Source organism: Mixophyes fleayi, chromosome 8, assembly GCF_038048845.1.
Source record: "Mixophyes fleayi isolate aMixFle1 chromosome 8, aMixFle1.hap1, whole genome shotgun sequence".
Taxonomy (NCBI): Eukaryota; Metazoa; Chordata; class Amphibia; order Anura; family Limnodynastidae; genus Mixophyes; species Mixophyes fleayi.
The window spans coordinates 20,187,711-20,211,610 of NC_134409.1; positions in this window are offsets into that span (position 1 = coordinate 20,187,711).

Here is a 23,900-nt window from a genome sequence, read left to right on the forward strand (position 1 = left end):
CCTTGAAAGATGTGAGTTGGAAATGGAAAATATCAATTTCGAGAAGCGAAATCTTGAAAATGTTTAGTGTGCAGAAGAAAAATAGCTGATGCAGCGTATGTGGTAAAGCAGAATGGCCATGTGTCAGCAGATCACCTTAACACAACTATTTACAGGAGCTGTGCTCAGGCACCATAACATGGGCAGGCAAAAAGCATATTGTTCCAGATCGTTCGCTGGCCTCAAGCAGAATATAACAGTTTGGTCTGGTTTACGTCTAGGTGGTGTGATTTTATCTGCCAGCATAAAGAGAAGGAACAATTTGTATGATCATTGTATGATTTGTACCATTATTATAATGCAACATCTGGATCATGTGTTTTGCAAAAAAAAAAAAAAAAAAAAGGCAGCTGGACTTCATTTAGTTTCTGTACCTAGACGACCACATACCCTCGTCCGTTGTTTTAGAGCATATCTCTACCCCCAAATCCCTTTTTTTTTTTACAAGTCACCTCCCACCAACTACAGTACGGTGTCAGGGACCCTCCGCCAGTGTTGCAAGTGTTGTCCTTTTTCTATGTCGAAAACAGGCCCTTTTTTATTCCGTAACACAGGTGCAGACTATGGAGAGCTCTGTCCATTCAGCACCTGTGTAAGAAAGTGGCGCAATTCACTTTTCAAATCTCTCATGTTGCTGTTGCGGAGAGAAAGTCCATTTAGTGCTGGTGACGAGAAAGAGTTATATTAATCTATTTGCAAACTTGCTTGCAAGGATCAAGGATTGAAATGATTGATAGGTATATAGGTTGGTTGCCAGGAGAGAAATTTTAAATTTTAGGCAAGTCTCCCTCTCTCTCTCACTCTCGGCAGAATATTGATATAGGTACAAGACAGGCATGCCCTCTATCGCCTCTAATCTACGACCCTTTGTATAGAACCACTAATAGCTGCAATTCTCCCTCCAGGGATCAGATACAATAAACTCGATACTCGAGACTAAATTTACATTTCAATGGTGCCCCAAATCTCTACGTTACCTAGGGATACTTATCACCAAGGATTACAACACACTTTTCCAAGCATTTTTCAGAATGTAGTAAATAACTGACAGCTAGAATCTGATTGGTTGCTATAGGCAACATCTCCACTTTTTCAAACCCGCAGTTTAGTAAATCTAGCCCCTGGGGTAAATGTATTAAACTGCGGATTTTTCCCTTTAAAGACATTGCCATTTTAAATTTCCCCTGCAAAGTTGCCGAATATCGTCAACTTGCAAAATCTGCAGTTTAATACATTTACCCCCTGGTCTAAGATATAGCCAGGATAATGCAAGGAAACTCACCCAGAGGGTAAATGGACTGTAACCATTTTTTTTCGATTGTGCAAAGAACATTATTCCAACACTGAGAAAGTAGAAGATAAATGCACATTATTTAAGGTTTTCTTTTGCATTAATACTCAAAAATGACATCTTCTGTTTTTGTTTACTCATACATATCCACTTTGGGGCTGAAGCTAAGTTGAACCTACGCCAGTTTGCAAAGCATAAATCACCCAACTTTGTACGGCACTTGCCCAAAATGAGAATCCACATACAGTATATGCGAGAATGCAAAGTTGCTTGCATCTGAGACTTGCGCCTCCTTATCCCTGGAGAGGAGGAGGGAAGGGGCGTGCAAAGACTGCCAAAATTTAACAAGGTCACCCAGATATGGTCAGATGCAGGGACAAGCCGAGACTTCTGTCAATCTTTATCAGGTATGCAAGGGCCGGTGAAAAGAACTGTGCTGATGATCATCATAGTAGTGTGAAATAAATTTTAAAAGCAGAATCCTCCCACCCTTCTCCCAAAAAGGGTGCCGGTACCAGCACTCACATTCTAGGCTGGTGGAGGCAACATTAATGGGCAAAAAGCATAAGGTTCCTCTGAAAAAGTAGCTGCCAGCACTAGGCTGTGTCAGGCTGGTCATAAGGTCATAATATCAACAAGACCTAGGGGGTAAATGTATTATTCTCCGGATTCTTGAACTCCCGCGAGTTTGGCATCTTCAGTGCTTACATTTAAAGCGGCGCTGCCTTGTAAAGGGAAGTTTCCCTTTACAAGGCAGCGCCGCTTTAAATTTAAGCGCTGAAGACGCCGAACTCGCGAGAGTTGAAGAATCCGGAGATTAATACATTTACCCCCTAGCCTGTTGCAAAATAAAATCTTATTCAGATTAAAATAGCACTAGGGCACTTCCCAAACTTCCCTGGGGAGGTGAATGGAGGTAATAAAATTGAAGGTGTTAGATCAGTATTTTGTTCCTGGTACACTACAGGTCCCAGCAAGTTCTGGCATGCCTAAACTTTACGGTAAAGCTCGCGCTTGCAGGTCTACAAGTGTCAACATACCCATGGCTGTCACAGCAAGCAGGCACCTGTAGAGCTACAAGCGCCAGCACGGCTTGGCATCCAGGACCCCCTTGGATCTGTAGTGCACCTGTAAAAAAAAAATTGTAGGAGCTGGCAATAGCTAGTGACGGCGATGGTGGGGTTATTGCTGGCAGGAACACCCTCCATACATAGCACCCATTTTCACATGCAATCTGGTTTTCGGCATTTAATAAATTGCCCCCTTGGTTTGCTCCTCTCGTAGTTTCCAGTATCCAGATTACATGTGAGATAAGACAAGAAGAATTTTGTGTGAGTTGTCCTCACTTTGCTCTTTGTCCCAATAAAATGAGATTTCCATCCTTCATCATGTAGATTAACAGGAGCACATTAGGAAATTGGAAATACACTCTCACCGCATAGCATAAATCATCGACTCACTTGCGGCTGCTTCTAGAATGAGACCTGCACAGGGAGCAGGGACTGTAATTCAATCAACGGTGGCTCAGCCGATGACAAAAAAGCTTAATAGGTTTATGAGCGGCAAGTGAAGCACAAGATTGAATTACAAGCCGTACAGTCATGCAAAATATATTGTTATTTAATACGAAACAGGAGCAGAGATCAGTGGATCGCTGGCCCCAGCTGGCAGCTGCTGAGCTTTGGCACAAGGCATGGCATAAGGAGTTACAGCGGACGAGTAAATGAGTTACAGAGCTGGCAAAGAAGAGTAAGTGAGTAATTACAAGGGATGTATGTACTGTTTAAGGGAAGTGTAAGGGGATACCCACTTCTGCAGCAGATAGAAAAGCACTTTTTTTTTGTATCTTTCTGTACAGTTAATTCCACTGTAATTTGACAAAGCTGTGCAAATTCCAGGATGAAAAAATGGAGGAAAAATAAAAGTTTTAACCATTTGATAGACAAATAATGCAGCACATTGCAATGGACATTGGCGTATTTTACTAGCAACTGGAATAGAGGAAGTTATATATGTTGTTCTGTAAAATAATCACGATTCAGTGTTTTAATATGTTATGTAAAGTTCAGTATAATTAACCTTGCAGGTCGTTTTACTAAAGAAATTATTTCTATGAAACTTACTGGTCTCTTTATGACTTTTCCTCTTTGCCTCATATTCAGAAGAGGTACGATGCTTAAATTCTGGTACCCAGCGCGTCTCGATTTGTGCAGATTAGACTAGATCCCAGTTCCATTGGCTTGGGGGGGGGTAAAATAAAAGAACAAGATTTAATTTTACGTTACAAGATTACTGAAATAAGAACTTTTACCTTTGCAGCCTGGCTGGGCCAAAATGCAAAATGTAGCCTCATGTGTCAAACTCCCATTGTCCCATAGATTGTAAGCTTGCGAGCAGGGCCTTCTCATCTCTTTGTCTGTTTTACCTAGTTTGTTTATTAGTTTACTATGTTTGTCCTCAATTGTAAAGCGCTACTGAATATGTTGGCGCTATATAAATAAATGATGATGATGATGATGATGATAAGAACGAGATCAAGAAAGCTCATTAATTAGGGACATGTTTTGCTGTGCAAAATACACCAATTTCACATATAATAAAGAGAGTCCAGAGGGTACATGTATCAAACTGCGCTTTTTGCAATTCGCCGATATTTGGCGAGTTTGACAGTTAATTTAAGAAGGCAAATCTTGCCTTTAAACACATTGCCGTTTTAAAATTAGCTGTAAAACTTGCCGAAAAACGCTGTTTAATACACCTACCCCCAGATATCAACCTCGCTCTCATGATTAAGTTTTGCCATAAATGAAGAACCACCAAAAAAGCACAGACTATACACTGTACAGCCAACTTAAATGTTGCTGAAATTCGGAAACATTAACAAAGACTCCTATATCTTTTTCTTTATGTTGCAAGGTTACACTGTGATACATTTTTGGTTTTCTCTTTTGTAAACAGAAAGGACTGTATGGCATTCAGTCCACTGACTTGGAGACATTATTTTATGTGGGTAATATCCAAAATAATATATATTATAATGTATGGTTGCAATATTTTAATTCAGTTTCTAGGGACAGTTTGCTGTTGTCTAACTATAAAGGGTTTTTCCACTTTAAATGAACACTTTTTTTTAAACCCATTCTCTTCCGCATACTCGTACTTTGGTGGAAGTCCATTGATTGGAACACCCACTTGGGGTCCCTGTACTTTCGATCAGCCTTTGCTGGTCAGCTAGACTAATCTATGATCTATCTATGATCTATTTGCTTTGGATCAGAGAGAAATCTGGTGCATGGAAGACCATGTGGCCATCCAATCAGAAGCTGGTTATCATTTTATTTCAGATATTTGGATTTGGTTATTGCAAACTCTGTCCATATGTATTACCATAATATAACTCCGTGAAGGGGTGCAGATTCAATTAGCAAAGCATTTATTGGGTGCTATTTCTTTGTAGTACTCGAGGCTTCCGTGGTACACGGTAACCTGTGTAAATGAGAAGAATGGGAGGGGAGGGCGCTTACCTGTGTGTAGCAAATTAAACAGGTTTGAGAAGTTGTGCAGTTTACTTCTGATGTGTGAATGGTGTGGTTGGGAGTAAGGAAGTAAACAATGGGTACATTAATTCTCCTTGTTTGAGTTTAATTGTTTGCCTTCTATGGAAATGCCAGGTGTATCAATTATCCTTGTAGGGTGTAACGATTCTCCTTGTAGTAAAAGGCTGGGTACACACTATATCATTAATGATTTTACCAACAACTGGAAAAAAAAAGTCCCAATCAGCATGCCGATTCCTGTGTACACACTAAACACGTTTTACAAGATTTACCGTCAGATCAGTGCTCTTCATCTGTCATAACCATCGGATGAAAACATGGTGTCTCCGCACAGTCCATAGGGATCTATTGACACTGCTGGTAGTGAGTGCGTACACACTGCAGAATTAGAACGACATTGCTTTTTCGCTGGACAACATTTTTAGTCCGGTTTAAAACTCAAATGAAATGATATGTTGTGCTTTGGAGCGTTAATCGCTCATCATTGAAGCGTACACACTAATGTGATATCGGGTTTAACAGTCGTTTATCATGTGATTGGCCTGATAATTGGCTAAACAACCTGTAGTGTGCACCCAACATAAGTCTGTAGTCCTTGTTGGTCTCTGAGTAGTCAAATATGCACTTCTTGACCTGTAGGTGACAATCATCTGGGACAAAAAGTGATGTAATTTGTCATGGACTTACAAATAATTGGCCTAGTGGTTAGCCCTTCTGCCTCACAGCACTGGGGTCATGAGTTGGATTCCCGACCATGACCTTATTTGTGTGGAGTTTGTATGTTCTCCCCGTGTGTCACACTTCTGGTATTACAAACGGAACCCAATAGCCAGGTAGTTCTGTACTAAACAGGATTTATTTTGATATAGAAACAAATCTTAAATGTCCAGCAAGCAAGTCCAAAGTATCAACAAGATAAATATCCTGTAGAGGTATCAAGGAATTGTATTCCAAATCACATGGGAGCAAGGTTCTGTGGAAGCATCTGGTTCAGACACAAACACAATACTTGAGCAAAGGCTGCATAACAGGAAGTGCCTTTTCTAGGCCCAAACAGGAAATGAGATCCAAGATGGAATCTTCCTGAGACAGTTCTCGCCATCTTGGATAAGGGCTATTGTAAGCGCAAGTTCATATCAGAGATCCAAGATGGAAACGTCATGAGGCAATCACGGCCATCTTGAATGAGGGCAAATCTAAGGGAAAGAACATAACACTGTGTTTGCGTGGGTTTCCTCCGGGTGCTTCAGTTTCCTCCCACACTCCAAAAACATACTAGAAGGTTAATTGGCTGCTATCAATATTGACCCTAGTCTGTCTGTCTGTGTGTGAGTGTGTGTCTATATTAGGGAATTTAGACTATAAGCTCCAATGGGGCAGGGACTGATGTGAATGAGTTCTCTGTACAGCGCTGCGGAATTAGTGGCGCTATATAAATAAAATGATGATGATGATATGAGAAGAATAGCTGAAATTATTGGCAGCAGTTTGTGCTCAACAATAAGCGCATTCTATGATAACGATTTACTAAGGTCAAAATTAGTTGTTCAGTGCGTCATGGTGAGCAAACGTCACTTATATCTCAAAATATTCAGATATGCAGTACATTTTAGTTTTAGCTTGCTTGTCCATTTTATTAATGGTATGTGTATTGACACCCGCTTGTCTTGCTTGAAACATGTTGAGCAGTTAGAGGAGAGATGGGTGGGACTGCTATAGCCTTTGTGGACACAGACCGATTCAGAGAATGGTGCATATATAGCAAATAGGATTTTTTATGTTTAAAGTAACTCACTAAACTCCACTGTTCAAATACATTTCCCTGTTCTTGTTGAGTAAGTGCCTACTTTACTTCTATTCAAACATTTAAAAAATCCTTTTCCTCCACTGAGGTTAAACAATGAAAAGCAAAGGTAATACTGCCTTTCAATTAAAAAAAAAATAATTAAACAGGATTTTTTTTACATTTATTTGAAAGTAGTGGTTTTTGTTTGGATAACCTCTGTAATTAAAAAGAATATGTAACTTGCATGCCAATATTTTTTTCTCCTTGAACTGCAATTACTGTGTGTAACCTGAATAAAACACATTTTTTTACTTTTGAAAATAAGCAGCAGTAACAGAAATAGAGTGGATGTGTATATACTTTATAATTATGTCATTATAAATTATATTTTATAATTATATGGTTTTTTTCTTGTTCTTGAATAGAAAAAGAAGGGGGGGGGGGTACAGAATGCATGTGAAATAATGGGAAACAAAAGCACATTGGAAAATAGCCAAACCGGGGAGAAAAATTTCATCATGATTTATGGAGATATATTACAACAATGACTGTGTGTCATTGAATTGTCATGCTGTGTCTAAGAACTCCCACGCTAGACATAATAATGTAAAGTTTAGGAAGGAAACCCAAGAATTGGTGACAATCAATTTAAATCATAAATTTTTATATTAGTTTGGTAAACAGACTGAATTTTAATTAAAATATCCGAAAATTTTAAACTTCAGCACTTAAGTTCAGGAAAAATATCCCAAAGAAGGCAGAAATATACTAATAAAAAAATGCAGTAGTACTAGAAAGTCCTCCAAAGACCAGCAAATGCAATGTGGATTTTAAAATTATTTAATATCATTAAAATAACATGAACATATTCATATTGCATGCAGAAACATTCTGGTAATACCACGAGAAAACTCATATATTAGGTGCACCTATGTAATAACAGCGTTTCCCGAGAATGTAATAATAACAAACATATGTATATTGGTTCAAACGTAATTCGTGTGAGCTCACAACATTGGGAGAACCTTTGCGTGGTAGAATAAATCCACACTTGCTATATATATGAGATTCGTAATATCTCTGTGGCTGCACGTTTATGGTCCTCAGTTAAGGTAATAGTATAGATGAAACAGCTTTAATAAAATCTCTTGATGGCAGAATGGATCCGCACTAACTGGATAATATAAATTCCTGATAACTCCGTGGCTGTGCGCTTTTGGTCACCAATTAGGGTATTAATGTCCCGAACTCTTCTGGTAAATATTTAAGTTAAGCGATATACACAGCCTATTCCGGCATCCTCATAGCACATAGTCATAAAGGTATAATCGGATACCATCCATAGTATAGAAAACATGAGCTTACCAGATGCTCAAAAACCAATGTCTCTCAGTCGGCACTGCTTACCGCTGCTGGCATGCTGCCGGTGGGTTACAGCTGGAGTCCTTCTCCCGCAATACACACCACACTCCTGGTTCCTACATGTATGTGTGTACCGGGGGGTCTCTGTTCCGTCCTGTTAGAGATATATGCTTGGGTAAGGTCTCTTGCAGTAAAGCTGATACAATCAATCTCCGCTCCAAGATCCTTAGTTTGTATAAAGAATGTGAAGTTCCAATGTTAACGTTGGTATCGATGTGAGCTCCGTGAGTAGGTTCTGCATACAAATAGTGATTGCCCTGTTAGTGTAGGCGACCTATCTTACGCGTTTCGTTGTATAATACAACTTCCTCAGAGATAGCATTCTGGTTGCCCATTTGTGTGTTATATAGTCTGAATACAAATAATAAAAATCATTACATCACATACACCTGACATTATGTCAATTAACAGTCAATCAATCCACATTGCAAAGACCGATTCAGTCCACTTAAGAGAACACCACTTAACGGCAGTGTACCTCTAACATATGATAACAAGACCATTCATTAATTTAGTATTTTCTTCTTTCAGAGTTCTTTACTCTTATTTCTATTAACCCTATGTTTGATAATATTTTCGACATAGACCTTTTATTTGATATACATTTATAGCGATACAAATATAACAATATAAAACCCTTTAGGGTTGCCTAACAGTATAGAGATATAGAGAGATACAATGATCTCAACCCTCTAGACTTATTAACCCTTTTAAAGTATAAAGAGTCTTGAGGTAATATACCAAAAAGTTGGTCAATTTTATTCTAATTTATTTCAATCTGATTTAATTTTATTCTCTTGTATTCCGTTATATTTTGCACTTTACTTGCTATAGAATCCAACTAATAATTGATACCAACTTTTTTTATTATATACTAATATATGTTCTTGATCAAACATGCATTTTTCCAAGTGAAGCTTATAATAATTAATTAAATAGATTTTAATTAACAATAAATATACCCAAGAATGAAGAAAAGCAAAAAATAATTTGTACACTTTTGCAAAATGTTATCAGTGAAATATATATATATATATATATATATATATATATATATATATATATATATATATATGTATCCACCAAGTTCATTAAGTATAACACAGCAGCACCAGCATTTGTAGAGTTTCAACCAAATGAAGAATTTATTACAAATACATATCAGACATTACAGGGTCTAAACCCAATGGTCATTTCAATGTCTCTTACTTTCTCCAGGGGCATATACATACAAACATGGGTTGGTGGACAGATATCAACAGACAGATATATTGCTTGTGACCATGCAATCAGAGGCTGGTTGCCACTTTACTTCAATGAGTTTGATTGGGTGATTACTATTTCTATCTAGATTTATTAAATGACAGTAACTTTGTTAAGGGGTTGGTAGATGCAGAATCCTTTGACTAGTGTGAATTTCAATCCTTTGAGACAAAATGTGATGTAATTTGTAATTACATGGGCTGCATGCTCTTTGGGTATAATAGCTGTAATTCAAGTTTGTGATCACAATAAGCACATTCTATAATAATGATTTACTAAGGTTTAAATTCATTTTACGGTGCATTATTGGTAAGTAAATACCAATGACCTACCTCAAAATAATCAGATGTGCATTTAATTTTCTTCTTACTTTTTTGTCCTTGCAACTTGAAATTTCCAAGGGGAGTGGCATCGATACCGGCTTGGCCTGCTTGAAACACTTTGAATGGTAAGAAGAGAGAGAGACGGAACCTTTAGAACCAATGGTAAGTATAATTTATTTATTTATTTATTTATTTTATTTACTGGACTCCATCAAAAACTACATATTTAGTTTAGTTTTCAGTCAAGTTTTTATTGTTTTACTTTAACTGATATAGATTTTAGTAATCTGTATTTACAATGTATGTAGCATCTTCAGTTTTTAGACTTGATGCTTTTAAGTGCTGAATATTTTCAGTCCATAAAAGTGCAAATTAACATTTAACCAGTAAACAAGGTGTTAAAAAAATACTGTTCTTGCTGAGTAAGAGGCTATTTAGTTTGAGTTTCAAATGTTATAACTATTTTTTTTCCCTAAGAGGGTCAAACAATGGAAAAAAAGTTCAATTTTATGTTTGCATGAAAAATAGAATTTAAACACGATTTTTGTGAGGTTATTTTTTATTTGCATAACCTCTATAATTAACAAAGTCTTTAACTTGTGAACCAGGTAAAGTTCTCTCTCCTTGAACTGCTATTACGTAACCTGAAATAAAATGTTCTTCTTTGAAAATGTTCAGAATAAAAAGAAAAAATGTATGGTATGTGTGTATATATACTTTGTCATTTGTTTTTTTTCCTCGTTGCTTTTTGAATAAGTAAAGAAATGGAAATGGTTCCAGAATGGATGTGAAATAATGGCAAGTAAAAGGACATTGGAGAATTGGCAAACTTGAAAAGAAAATTCCATCATGACTTATGATGATATATTATCGACAATGAGTGTGTGTCATAGAATTGTCATGCTGGGTCTAGGACTCCCGCGCTAGACATAATAATGTAAGATTTAGGAAGGAAACCCAACAATATTGATAAACACCAGAAACAATTGTAATCACATATTTTTATATTAGTTTGGTAAACCAACAAGTGCAGAAATGTAGTTAAAATATCAGAATTTAAAATGTAAGAGCTCAAGAAAAATATCCCAAAAAGAGACAGAATATAATAAAATAAGTTACAGAGTAAAAATTGATTCAAGTGAAGCACAGGAGGATTAATGGAATATATTATAGGAAATAAATAAATCCAACAGGTGCACAAATTAAATACAAATATCAGAATTTAAAACTTAAATGTAAATCTTATTTCTAGATACAAGATAGGAGACATGAAATAGATAGATAGATAGATAGATAGATAGATAAATATGAGATAGATAGATAGATAGATAATTTTTAATTCTTAGTAGTTACTGTATTTCCTGTGCTCATTAAAATCAAATATAGAATTAAACTTAGAAGGGATCATATTTTGCCGTGAATTTAAGGTTGTAATCATTTGAATCGATATATGCGAGGAAACGGGGAAAACATTCCATATCTCCGTTCCATACTAATATGATATCATCTATGTATCGTTTATAAATAACTCTGTTCTCAGAAAATGGGTTTGGGTCATAAATATATTGTTGTTCCCAACTGCCCATGACCAAATTCGCAAAACCGGGTGCGAAAATCGTACTTATTGCAGTACCACACGTTTGAAGGTAAAATTTATCCAGGAATTTAAAAAAAATTATTTGTAAGAATAAAAATCATGAGCTCACAGATAAAATCCTTGTGTTGTGAACAGAGGTCAGTATCAGGGTTCAGATATTGTCTACAGGCTTCTACGACTTTTTGATGTTAGAGGTGTATAGTGACTGCACATCTATTGTGACCCACATATAGTTCGAATCCCATTTAAAACCCTTGAAAATCTGTAAAACATTAGTTGTATCTTTAAGAAAAGATGATAGGTTGTTAACATATTTATGTAAGAAAATATCCACATGTTCTTATATATGAGAAGTTAAGGATTTGATACCCGCCACAATGGGGAAGTGGGGGGGTTCTCAAGATTTTTGTGTATCTTGGGCAAAAAATAGAAGATAGGTATAATGGGGTAATTTATCATAAAATATTGATATTCCTTTTTATCGGATAGATAGATATCTTTATATAGATAGATAGATAGATAGATAGATAGATAGATAGATAGAAAATTACAACGGTATTACACTAAAATAACAAATTTATCTTAGCTCATTTGTATCGTTGAGTTGAGCCAAAGTGAATGTTGCATCTTATGCATTTTGTATAAACATATCATTTATTTTTGCTTTTCATAGCTTTTAAGCTATTTAAACTTACATGTATATATATAATTATTATTATTATTATTATTATTATTATTATTAATATTACTGCTCTGATACTTCACATGGAGGAGTATAGATAAGTCTGTATGACTACAATAGTTCATCAGAAGGTCAATCTGAAAATAAGAATATTGGCTCAAAATGTAGATGCATTTATACAGGTGCAACAATAATTCAAATGAACATGATACTTGCAGTTCAAAGCCCCGGAGAAGGAGGATTAAGAAAATAAGGATTCTTCCTGCAATCTATCTGGATCACAAGAGCAAAATGTTTAAACAATAAAGCCCAGTTCCACCACCTGAAATATAAAATGCATTTTCATATGGTGACTTAATACACTTAAGGAAACATAAAATTGTCATGTCGTGGCCAGAAATATCATAGAAGGATTTTATACGGTAGAAAAAGTTAAACAGATTTTTAGATCATTTATGACAAAGCTCTCAAATGAAATGTAAAAGCAGATGAATCACAGATGACTTGTTTTAATGTCATAGTTGATTTTTCATCTGTGTTATAAATATAGATACGGTATACCTTCATCACAGAAGGATGCAAGATGCATTTACATAGCCAACCCGCAGAACTGCAAATGCCATTATGATATTACAATTCAGCATCTTTAGGCAAGGCACATAGATACACAACGGATTTCTGTGTTAACTACTGTGTTGACTACTATGCAGTGTGCAATCTTCAGTGCTCTTTTACAGAAATAAATAGGTATTAGTTGCTGTACAAGTTAGGCACAAGATCTAATGGTATAACAGATCTGTAAAACTGAATTTTCTGTACCCCTCTCATGGCATTCCTTTTCCAATCACATACCATGACTGACACTGTACCCCCCATGCAATGACACTCAACGTTGCTAGCACTGGCTAAATTAGAGTGCCAAGCAAGTGGCCGAGATTGGCAGCTCTGAGTGGCTAAACAAAAGCAGAATAAATATGCTTGGGTATGTTATGGCAGCACGGTGGCTCGGTGGTTAGCACCTCTGCCTCACAGCACTGGAGTCATGAGTTCAATTCCCGACCATGGCCTTATCTGTGTGGAGTTTGTATGTTCTCCCTGTGCTTGCGTGGGTTTCCTCCGGGTGCTCTGGTTTCCTCCCACACTCCAAAAAAACATACTGGTAGGTTAATTGGCTGCTATCAAAATTTACCCTAGTGTCTGTGTGTCTATGTTTGGGAGCTTAGACTGTAAGCTCCAATGGGGCAGTGACTGATGTGAATGAGTTCTCTGTACAGAGCTGCGGAATCAGTGGCGCTATATAAATAAATGGTGATGATGATGATGTTAATGATTATAAAACGGACTATAGAGACTGGAAGAAGGCCTCAAAACATGACATCATGGATAGAGTAGGATAAGAACCGCTACTGTTGGTGCTGAATGCCTACACTGCAATTTCTCACGAGGGAGTATAACCAATTTTTATGCGCAAGTTTTTATGTGCAAGTTTTTACAGCGTGCATAGAAGTCTTTATTCCTTTATTGCTAATACACATCATTTTAATACATACAGTATTGTTATCGTGTCCTACACACACGTATCTAGTTGTTTACATATTGTGAAAAATCAAGTGTCATATTGGTTGAGTTACAGCACGTGGTTGAAAATTCTACCTCGTCATTAAATAAAACATATTCACCTCAAATTAGAATTGAAATAAACAGCATCACCAATAACTGGGTGAGACATCAGAAAATTACATTTATTATTTATTTAATTCATTACCAGAGAGAAACAGAAATGTTGTTTAACGCTCTATCCATATTAGCTGTAACATCCTGAGTGTCGTTTGGAACAAAAGAAAACATTGTTCGCATTTTTGTAATAATCCCCGACTCTGATCGGAATACAAGTATTCTTGCAATTAGTCACAGGTCACATCAAGAACAACTTCAAATCTATTTATCTTCCAATAATAAATCAGACACACTTGACTGTAAGGCTAGAAAACAAAGCAAGAGTTGATAATAGATGATATTTGATGGTGAAAGTGATACCCGTGTGTTTTCAGTAATGTCTCTAATAATGGGCAACCAACAGAACATTATAGACATAACAGGAGATGATGGTAGAACTAAAATAACATATCAATGTAACGGATACGTTGATTTAACATTGTTTCATCAAAGGTAAAAGTTTTAATAAACACACATCAAAGAGACAATAAAAATTGTTCTCTGTGTAGAGAAAAAAAATAGGATAAAATCATAGAATGAGTCTTTAAAGGCAGTTAGGGGGTGAGGCAGTTAGGTTCGGATTTAGTATAAGCCTCAGTATCAGGGGTATAACGTTCAATCATCAGGTCCTATAGCTCAATTTGGGGATGATGATGGACCATCTGCTCCACGTGCCCACAAAAAGTTCCAAATTCCAAAATAGTAAATTAACTCACAATTACAGAAAATAATCACCGCATTGATGACACACACGTGTGTCATGTACACGCCTCATCAGAAAAGCATGTGCAAATATAGATAACTACGATTTACACAAATTCCAATTTGCGCCAAGGAAATTTGATCTTCATAAGGAAGGATTCTAGGACCTGCCATCCCCCCACTGGCTGCAAAATCACTGAAGAGTGAATATTCTTACAAAATTGGACTATCTCCTGTCATTTAATGGCACAATTCTTTTTTCTTTGGCCTTTCTTTTTAGTTTATCTATAAGGTCATTATTAAAAGGTTGAAAGGATAGGGGCTAGTACTGCTACAGGGCCTAATAGCTTCTAAAGCCAAGGGTACTCCACTAATAACTTTAATCCAGTCTGCATATGTTACGTTTAATAATTACCATTTGACTTCTATCCTTCAAGCTATTTTATGCTCATGTACATTCTTATCTCTCTAGACCTAGTATTCAGGGGTGTTGGAAGCAGGGGACCAGAGAGGGCAGTTGCCCACCCCATGATTTCTGTTGGGTGGGCAAAGACTGCGCTTTGCCCCTTCATGAATTTCTAGACTTCATGCTACTTTCTGAAGTCATGGTATCTGTTCTAAACTTGTGAAACGTTTTTAAATGATAGACTGTCTTAGTTGAATTAAATGTAGTTAAATGTTCTTTAATATAGAGTGCCTTAGTATAGATTTAATACAGATTGATTGATTTGTTTGTTTAAAAAACTCTAAGTGTTCCATTCATAAACATTTAATAAATAACCTGTATTGCGTCCAGTAACAAATATGAGATATAGCAATTTAAATTTATAGCACATGCCATAACCAGTGAGACAGGGACTAAAGATTTAAAAATACTCCCAATCAAATGAGATTAGGCTGTTGAGAAAATCTGAATACAAACTAGGTTAAGGACTATGAAAAATGTAATTTTTTAAGCTGAACAACTGAATTTATCAATCTTTCTAATAGCTATTGTACTAATTGGTATTTAATAATATTTATTTAATAATGTAGCAATATATTTTTCTAGTAAAATAAACAATGAAACTAGGGTTGGCCAACCCCTGAAACGCTGACACAAATTAATATAAGATTGGGGGCTAGATTTACTAAACTGCGGGTTTGAAAAAGTGGAGATGTTCCCTATAGCAACCAATCAGATTCTAGCTGTCGTTTTGTAGAAGGTACTAAATAAATGAAAGCTAGAATCTGATTGGTTGCTATAGGCAACATCCCCACTTTTTCAAACCCGCAGCTTAGTAAATCTAGCCCTGGGAATCTTTGTATATTCACAGTCACTGTTACATCTGTCGTAAAATGAGATACCAAACGCGAGAAAAGGTGCTCCAATCCCCATAGTAGTCCCTGGCCTTTCGCCCCCCCATAAAAAATTTCATTCCTATGCCCCAGTATGTATATTTCTATCAGCTGTTGTACTAATTGGTAATTAATAATAATATTCATTTAATAATGTATGAATATATTTTTGGCCAACCCCTGAAACACTGACAAAAATTAACATAGGATTGGGAGTCTTTGTATAGCTACAGTCACTGTTAACTTTCGTGAAACGAGATACCAAACGCAATAAAAATGGACTCCAAGCCCTATAGTAGTTCTTGGCCTAGTGCCCCTCCATGAAAATTTTCGTTCATACCATTCTTTATCCATGGCTGTGTTCTTAGGCAAAATTTTGAGTGAGCCCACTCCCTTGGCTGAGAAGCAACCCCACACATGAATGGTCTCAGGATGCTTTACTGTTAGCATGATACAGGACTGATGGTAGCGCTCACCTTTCCTTCTACTTTCCTTATCCTTTCCAGATGCCCCAAACAATCTTGAAGGGGATTCATCAGAGAAGTGGCTTCTTTGCTGGTTTTCTTGACACCAGGCCATCCTCCAAAAGTCTTTGCCTCACTGTACATGCAGATGCACTCACACCTGCCTGCTTCCATTCCTAAGCAAGCTCTGCACTGGTGGGAGTGGGCTCACTCACAATTTTGCCTAAGAACACAGCCATGAATCAAGAATGGTACCAAACCATCCTCCAAGAGCAACTTATCTCAACCATCCAAGAACAGTTTGGTGGCGAACAATGTCCTTTCCAGCATGATGGAGCACCTTGCCATAAGGCAAAAGGGATAACTAAGTGGCTCGGGGATCAAAACATCGAAATGTTGGGTCCATGGCCAGAAAACTCCCCAAACCTTAATCCCATGGAGAACTTGTGGTAAATCTTCAAGAGGCGGGTGGACAAACAAAAACCCACAAATTCTGACAAACTCCAAGCATTGATTAGGCAAGAATGAGCGGCCATCAGTCAGTATGTGGCCCAGAAGTTGATTGACAGCATGCCAGGGCGAATTGCAGAGGTCTTCAAAAAGAACGGTCAACACTGCAAATATTGACTCTTTGCATAAACTTAAAGTAATTGTCAATAAAAGCCTTTGACACTTCTAAATTGTTCGTAATTTTACTTTGGTATATCATAGCAACATCTGACAAAAGATCTAAAAACACTGAAGCAGCAAACTTTGTGAAAAACAATATTTGTGTCATTCTTAAAACTTTTGGCAATGACTGTACTCACATCTTATGTACCAGACTATTATTATGATATGTAACATTATCAAACATTTTTCTGTTTCCAAACATGTCACACCATTTCAATTACCAAGATCTAGGTCATTGTGATAGTTAAACTAATTTAAAAGATTTTTTGAGTTGTATGGATGTTTCGGTGTCATATTTCAGCCATTTCACTGTACAGTTATTCATCCAATGTCATGAACTACAGGGAAGAGAGATTGATGATAAGGAATAGAAGAATATAAAATATCACAAGATAGTAGTGGATTTTCTATCCTTGACCCTGTCACAATTTCTGATGAAAAAGAATTTTCAGATACCTTTGATTTCCTAGCTAAAACATTTTCTATAAACATTTGAACACAGCGAGCGTTGATTATGTACAGATAAAGAAAGGGCAGCAATTACCTAGAACTGGATTTAGAACTGTTTTTTGAAGAAATGCTCTTCATTTTAAATCGCCAACTTTCATCCTTTTAATGTAGTAGAAGACATAAACCGGAATGTAGGATACATAAAACGATTTTCACTTTCTTAGGAGAAGATGAGAGATTTAGGTCTAATAAGAGCATTTGCTTCAATTTTCACTCAGAAACAAAATCCCCCCTACATTACATTAACGAGGGCCACATATAGGTTTTAAGGGAATGTCAAAAATACATTCCAGGAGACTTAAATAAGAAACTTCTTAATTTAAGTTCCTTAAAGAATCAGGTCCGTGTAGCTTAGAGTTAAGATACAATAGACTATCTTCAGTTTACCAACTCCCTCTTCTTGGTAAATGACTTAGCTCCCAACTAAATTAGGCTGCACAGTCCTGATTTAGGGCTTTGTCCCGCCATTCTGATGGTCAGCATCCAGCAAAGGGTGGGAGAGATCACTCGCTGGACAGAATTTAGCTAGGACCAAACTGGAGCATTTAAAATGCAAGTAAAAATACGTATACATAGCATTTTACTTATGTATGCTTTTAATATTCGTTTGATATGGGTTTAGGAGCGTTCGTAAGTGAGTTTAATCTGCAATTTTGTAAACATGCGTCTTTGACAAATCAGGAAGCTGTTGACAATGAGCTTCTATTGAGATGAATGTAAGTGCTTTGATGTTCGTCAGACACACTAAAATGGTACAAGATGTGTCAAAAAAACCCAGGAGAGCACAACGCAAAGTTAAACGTATAAATAACACATATATGCACAGTCTCATTTGGTATGATGACTTTTATTTTCACAACCATTTAATGTGCTTAACTTGCATTAGAAATACATCTTCAATTCATTTAATATCAGTGTATACATAGCGTTGGCTAAACGTAAATGCTACAATAATTTAGGGTTATTAGTTACTGTACATCAAAGCTTGGAGAAAAAGTAATACCCAATAGTAGGCTTAATTCTGAAATCCACAAGCCTTGATATACATTTTTGCATGTGTAAGTTTGTGTGATCAAGTTTCAGTTTGTAAATATTTGTTTTTACTTTCATGCCAAACAGAGAGAGTTAAAACAATTAACAATCAAACTGGTTTAATAGAAATATATGAAAGATGCCTCACATTACCAGTAACAATGTTCTCTGTTGTAACAATGAAGAAACAGAAAAAAAATCAACCATCATGACCAGTCTTTCTAATGAAGCCATTTCAAGGATATGCCAGCGCGTCATAAGCTTAATAAAAGCAACTCTTTAATTTGCGATCAAGGTTATACATCGCCAATGTGGCCATTAAGCGTATGCACCCTAATGACCGTTCAACCAAAACAATAATGTGAGATTGTTCTTTATTTTAAAACCCATTTGAAGAACTATGAAAGAATTTCACCCATAATGGAAGTCACACTCTCCCGAATATTAGGGGTGACATACAATAAATTTCTTCGACTAATGCGTGATCCCCAATTCCATTAAAATTCCATAAATGCATGTCTTTGTTGACGAACATAAAATCCAGTCAATGGTGATCTGAAAAATTCAGTTTGAGGTCTTAAAAGTCATCCTGCCTATAATGAACAAAGAAAGTTGAAATTTTGGGACTATTACTCTACTGTTCTAAAGACAAATGTTTTAGGCCCTGATGGATATTTGCACATTCATTAAGCATGCCTTGATAAGTGAAACAAGTGAATAAAAGCTATGCAGGTAAGAGAAATTCAATTTGGTTGTCATTACTCTTTTATTGTGTAGCTTCTAACAATATGAAGTATGAAAGATATATTAATCCATTATATTAGCTAACAAATTTAATACATCAAAAGCAATAGGTGAACATATTTAGAAGCATTAGCATTTGCTTCTGCTCGTTGCAAATGCTTACCGGTATCCTTCAAACAAACAGAGAAAAAAAATCATCAAACAATGGACATAACAAAAGCATTCAAAAATAATATTCTACAGAGAATATAAAATAAAATATATGAAAGCTCTTTGTCCTGTAAGGTTGTGCTTCTAAAGGCTGTTCATGAACTTCTGATGGCACCAACCCGTTCCCTCACCCTGTTATAAATATATATTAAAAAGTTGTCATGATGTGGTCCAATTTTAAAAAGTTGTCCATCTCTGGTCAACCCCTCTGTAAATAAATATCTTACCCCAGGCCTTCCCAATACCTGAAGTTCAAAAGATTCCATCAGCATGGATAGCCACGGCATAAACTTGATCTTCATCATCATCATCATCATCATCATTTATTTATATATAGCCAGCAAATTCTGTAGTGCATTACAATTGGGAACAAACATTAATAAAACAATACTGGGTAATACATACAGACAGAGAGGTAAGAGAACCCTGCTTGCAAGCTTACAATCTATGAGACAATGGGAGTTTGAAACACAAGGACATGTGCTACATCATATTGTATACTGGACCAGCTAGAACACAAAGGTAAAAGTACTGAGTGGGCTGTGTGATCAGTCACACAGCAATGTTGGTCAGAGGGTTGTTTTCTTGTGTTAGCTGTGTAGAGGGTGGTAATAGGGGAGATTAAGAAGGTAGTAGAGGAATACTATAAGCTTGTCTGAAGAGGTGGGTTTTCAGAGAACGCTTGAAGGTTTGGAGACTTGAGGAAAGTCTTATTGTGCGAGGGAGGGAATTCCACAAAGTGGGTGCAGCCCGAAAATAGACCTGTAACCGAGAATGGGAGGATGTGATCTTGGTTCCAGATAAACAGCAAAGTTGCTATATATGGTGGGTATGCTTAATGTAGAACTGGCTATCAAGAATGGACAACAAATTTAAAGGGAAATTGAATAAAACAATACATTTTTCTGATATATTGTAGTATTAGGCTAGCGAACTTCAAGATTCTACAAATATCAGTGTTTCATAATGCATCAATCTGCAAGGCACACAATGTGAAAATATTCAGTTTGGGATAAAATTGACTTTGTGTATGATATTTTTAAAGAAAAAAACTATCAAAACTAATTAGCAAATGTATGTTATCAATGCCCTTTTATATGTCTAAAATGCCTTTTTATAGCAGTAGTGCAGTGAAAAAAATCAGATGTGTTTTTTGAACATAATCACTGTGGCAGCCTATAAGAAGAATGTTAGCATTTACAATTCCTCCCCCCCTCTTTTGCTATTAATGGTGTATAACTCTGGACTACCATGGCAACCACAGTCACATGGCACATGATGTAGTGAGCAGATTAGGCTTTGGAACGACGCTCTGAGCTCTATCTGTGCTGTGATAACCTCCTTCTTCCCCCTCTGCCTTCACATGACATGCTGAGAGCTGTGAGCCTGTGTCTGTGTAGCCGACTAACTGTGTCTGTGTCTGGCAGCCATTTTTATTTGCCTAATAAAGAGCTTTTGAAAAGGAGATAATGATTTATAGATGCAATGTCAGATGCATGCTTAAAAAGTGTATTTAATTGGCTATTGAAAGAAAAAAAATCAATCTTCTATGTGGGATTGCAGCTTTAAACAACGGTTTTATTTTAACTGTTAATACATGATTATTGTCTGAGTATCACAAATCATTCCATGAACTAAACAGTTTGTGTTTTGCATGTTTTGAGTTCTAAGTAGCAGTTAAGTAGTACTTGGTGAGTATAGTGAGTAGTGCGAAACAAGTTAATGTGCTAAAAATTGCTGCTGTAATTATATTGGAAAACATTTTGACAAAATATTGCAAAATAATTACTAAAATATCACAAATAATCGTGTAATTACCATTAATATGCAGTTAATAATGAGTACTGGAAACGTCATAGTGAAGAAAAAACTATTGATCGATGCTTATAATAGGTGCCAGCAGTTGTTATTAAGGATGTTAGTCCACAGGCTGTTAACGTAACCAGAACATTGGCTTACAGAATACAGGTGAATAAAAACAACAAGCAGGATATATTGTCTACACGTTGCAGGTCTGTGCAGTACCACTATCTATTACATATACACAGCACACAGCAATGCATATACATAGCATAGGAAGGAGAAGGATCTGCGCATGCGCAGTAGGCACAAGCGGATGGGACCCGGCGGCATGTCACTTCCAGAGACGGAGACAGAGCTTAGCGCTCACTCCCAACAATATCAACACTGTAAAGAAGACGAGTAGAGTACCGAGGATATGTAGCAAACTAATGTAACTTCTCAACCTATTGTTGCTAAATTGTGTCTATTGCTATGTGCAAACATGAACATATTTGTATGTAGCAATTTTAATTCCTTATTAAATAAGACTAGTTTAGTAAAATCATAGTAACATCTATAACTAAGAGTAGATAGGTTATGCTTTTCAAACACATGGGTAACTAGTCATCAAATTACACCATTTGCTAAGAGGCTGAAATACCTACAACTGGTTTATAAAGTAAAGTAGATGCAATTATTATTATTATTGTTGCTGTTGATATGTAAGGTGCCACAGTGCTCTGTAATACACAACAGTGGAGAAAATAGAGCATACATGTGAAAACAGTGGATTGGGAGAATTTACACATAAGAGCTTACAATCTACTGGGGAAAGAGCAGAGCTGAGACAGGAGGAATGAGCGTGGCTCCGAGTGGAGATTAGGAGCCTGCTGTAGACTCAAACTCAATTTACACTTAACTCTTAAGCGTAAATTGCATCCCATAATTTATACAGTATATCAGGTGCAAGAGGGAGTCTCAATCTGAGTGCAAACTGAGACGGATCCTTGGCTAAAATAGTTTTTTTTGCACCGTTCAGTTGGACTTACGTCCGACTCTACACCAGACCCTAAGTCTGAGTCTGTTGCAATATCTCAACAAAGACATGTCTTCGAAATTATATTATTCAAACCAATGGCTCAGGAACATTGATTGAATATCTTCCAACGATGATAAATGTGTACACACGTGGAGAGAAACGAATATACAGATTAAGTGTGAAGTGTCATGATGAAATGAACCACTAATTGTTTTAAACCGTATAAATCCGCATCACATAAGGTCTAATCCTTGGATCGTATTCTAGGAAATTAGAGATAACATTATGTATCATGGAACGATACAGTATAAAATAAGATAAACTAGCTAATTATTCTTATTGCAGGTAAATCTCAGTATAATCTAAACATCAAACAAACCACAGCAAATTTTAAAACATGTATTGATTTCTCTCTAATCACTTATAACTTTTTTTTTCTTTTTCACTTTACTTGATAGTTCACTGAAGAACCTTAAAACAAACAAATAATAATGGAACTAATAGATTTCCATGAAATACATGTCCAAGATTCAAGCATATTATAGAAACTATATAGGAATACACCGTTAATAACCCACCACCCATAAATTAACCTTTATCATCACCATTTATTTATATAGCGCCACTAATTCCGAGGAAATATGAATGAAAGTAAAGGGAACTGAAATGATCGTTGGGCAGGAAATGTTTTGTAATGTATTTTTTCTTTGATTATTTTGGACTTTCTTGCATTTTTCAGTTAAAATTCTTTTGCATTTTTGTACTCTGGCTTGCTGGTGCTGGTCTGTTCATTTTATTTGAACAAATAAGGATATGCAATTTACTATATGGACTATGCACAGCATTTTTTTGTTACTTTAATTGGTAGGTATTTGAGTGCATTCCACCTCCATCTATTTTTGTATGTGTATATATATATATATATATATATATATATATATATATATATATATCTACCGCCCCTAATATTGATAGAGAGAGAGGGGGAGTGGAGGCATGGAAAGAGGAGAGAATGGTTCTGAGGCTACACCTGTGTTCCACTTGGGAATGTATTAGAGGTATGGGGAACAAGCACAGTAAGTGGAGCAGACAGCTACAATTCATTCATGACTCTGCAGGAGCTGTGATAATAACACATAAGCATCTACTGTATCTGTTTTCTGCCTGGGGAAGAAGGAGGCCTCACAAGGTTTACATTGGCAAAGGTCTATGAAAATCTTTGGAACCAAAACGTTCTCCTGGAAACCCTACAGATATATAAACAGCGCTGCGTTGAGAATGCTCCCCTGTCCATGAATTCCTCAGGATTCTAATACTCACTCATCAGTAGAAACCAGCCAGCAGCTTACAATAACATACATTCATGCTAAGGATTTGCATATGTTCATTGTCAGTGAGTGACAATCTATAGTGCGGGATTATACAGCTTTAGCTATTAGATCACACTGACCTTGAGTCCACTACAAAGGTCTAGCACATTTGAATAATCTTTTAGTTGCTAATTAACGTATATGATAAATTCACTTTTTTTCGTTATATGGGCAAATCTTGTCCCATTGGAAATAAATGGGCCAAAAATTCAATGTTAACAAGATGAGCTGACAGTGAACCAAAAACAAGTCTGTGGAGGATGCACAAGGTCCATCAAGGATATGATTGCAGCAAGTAACGTAAGTGTTAGATACACATGGCAGAATATTGTATCTAGAAAATTATTACAACTAGGATAGG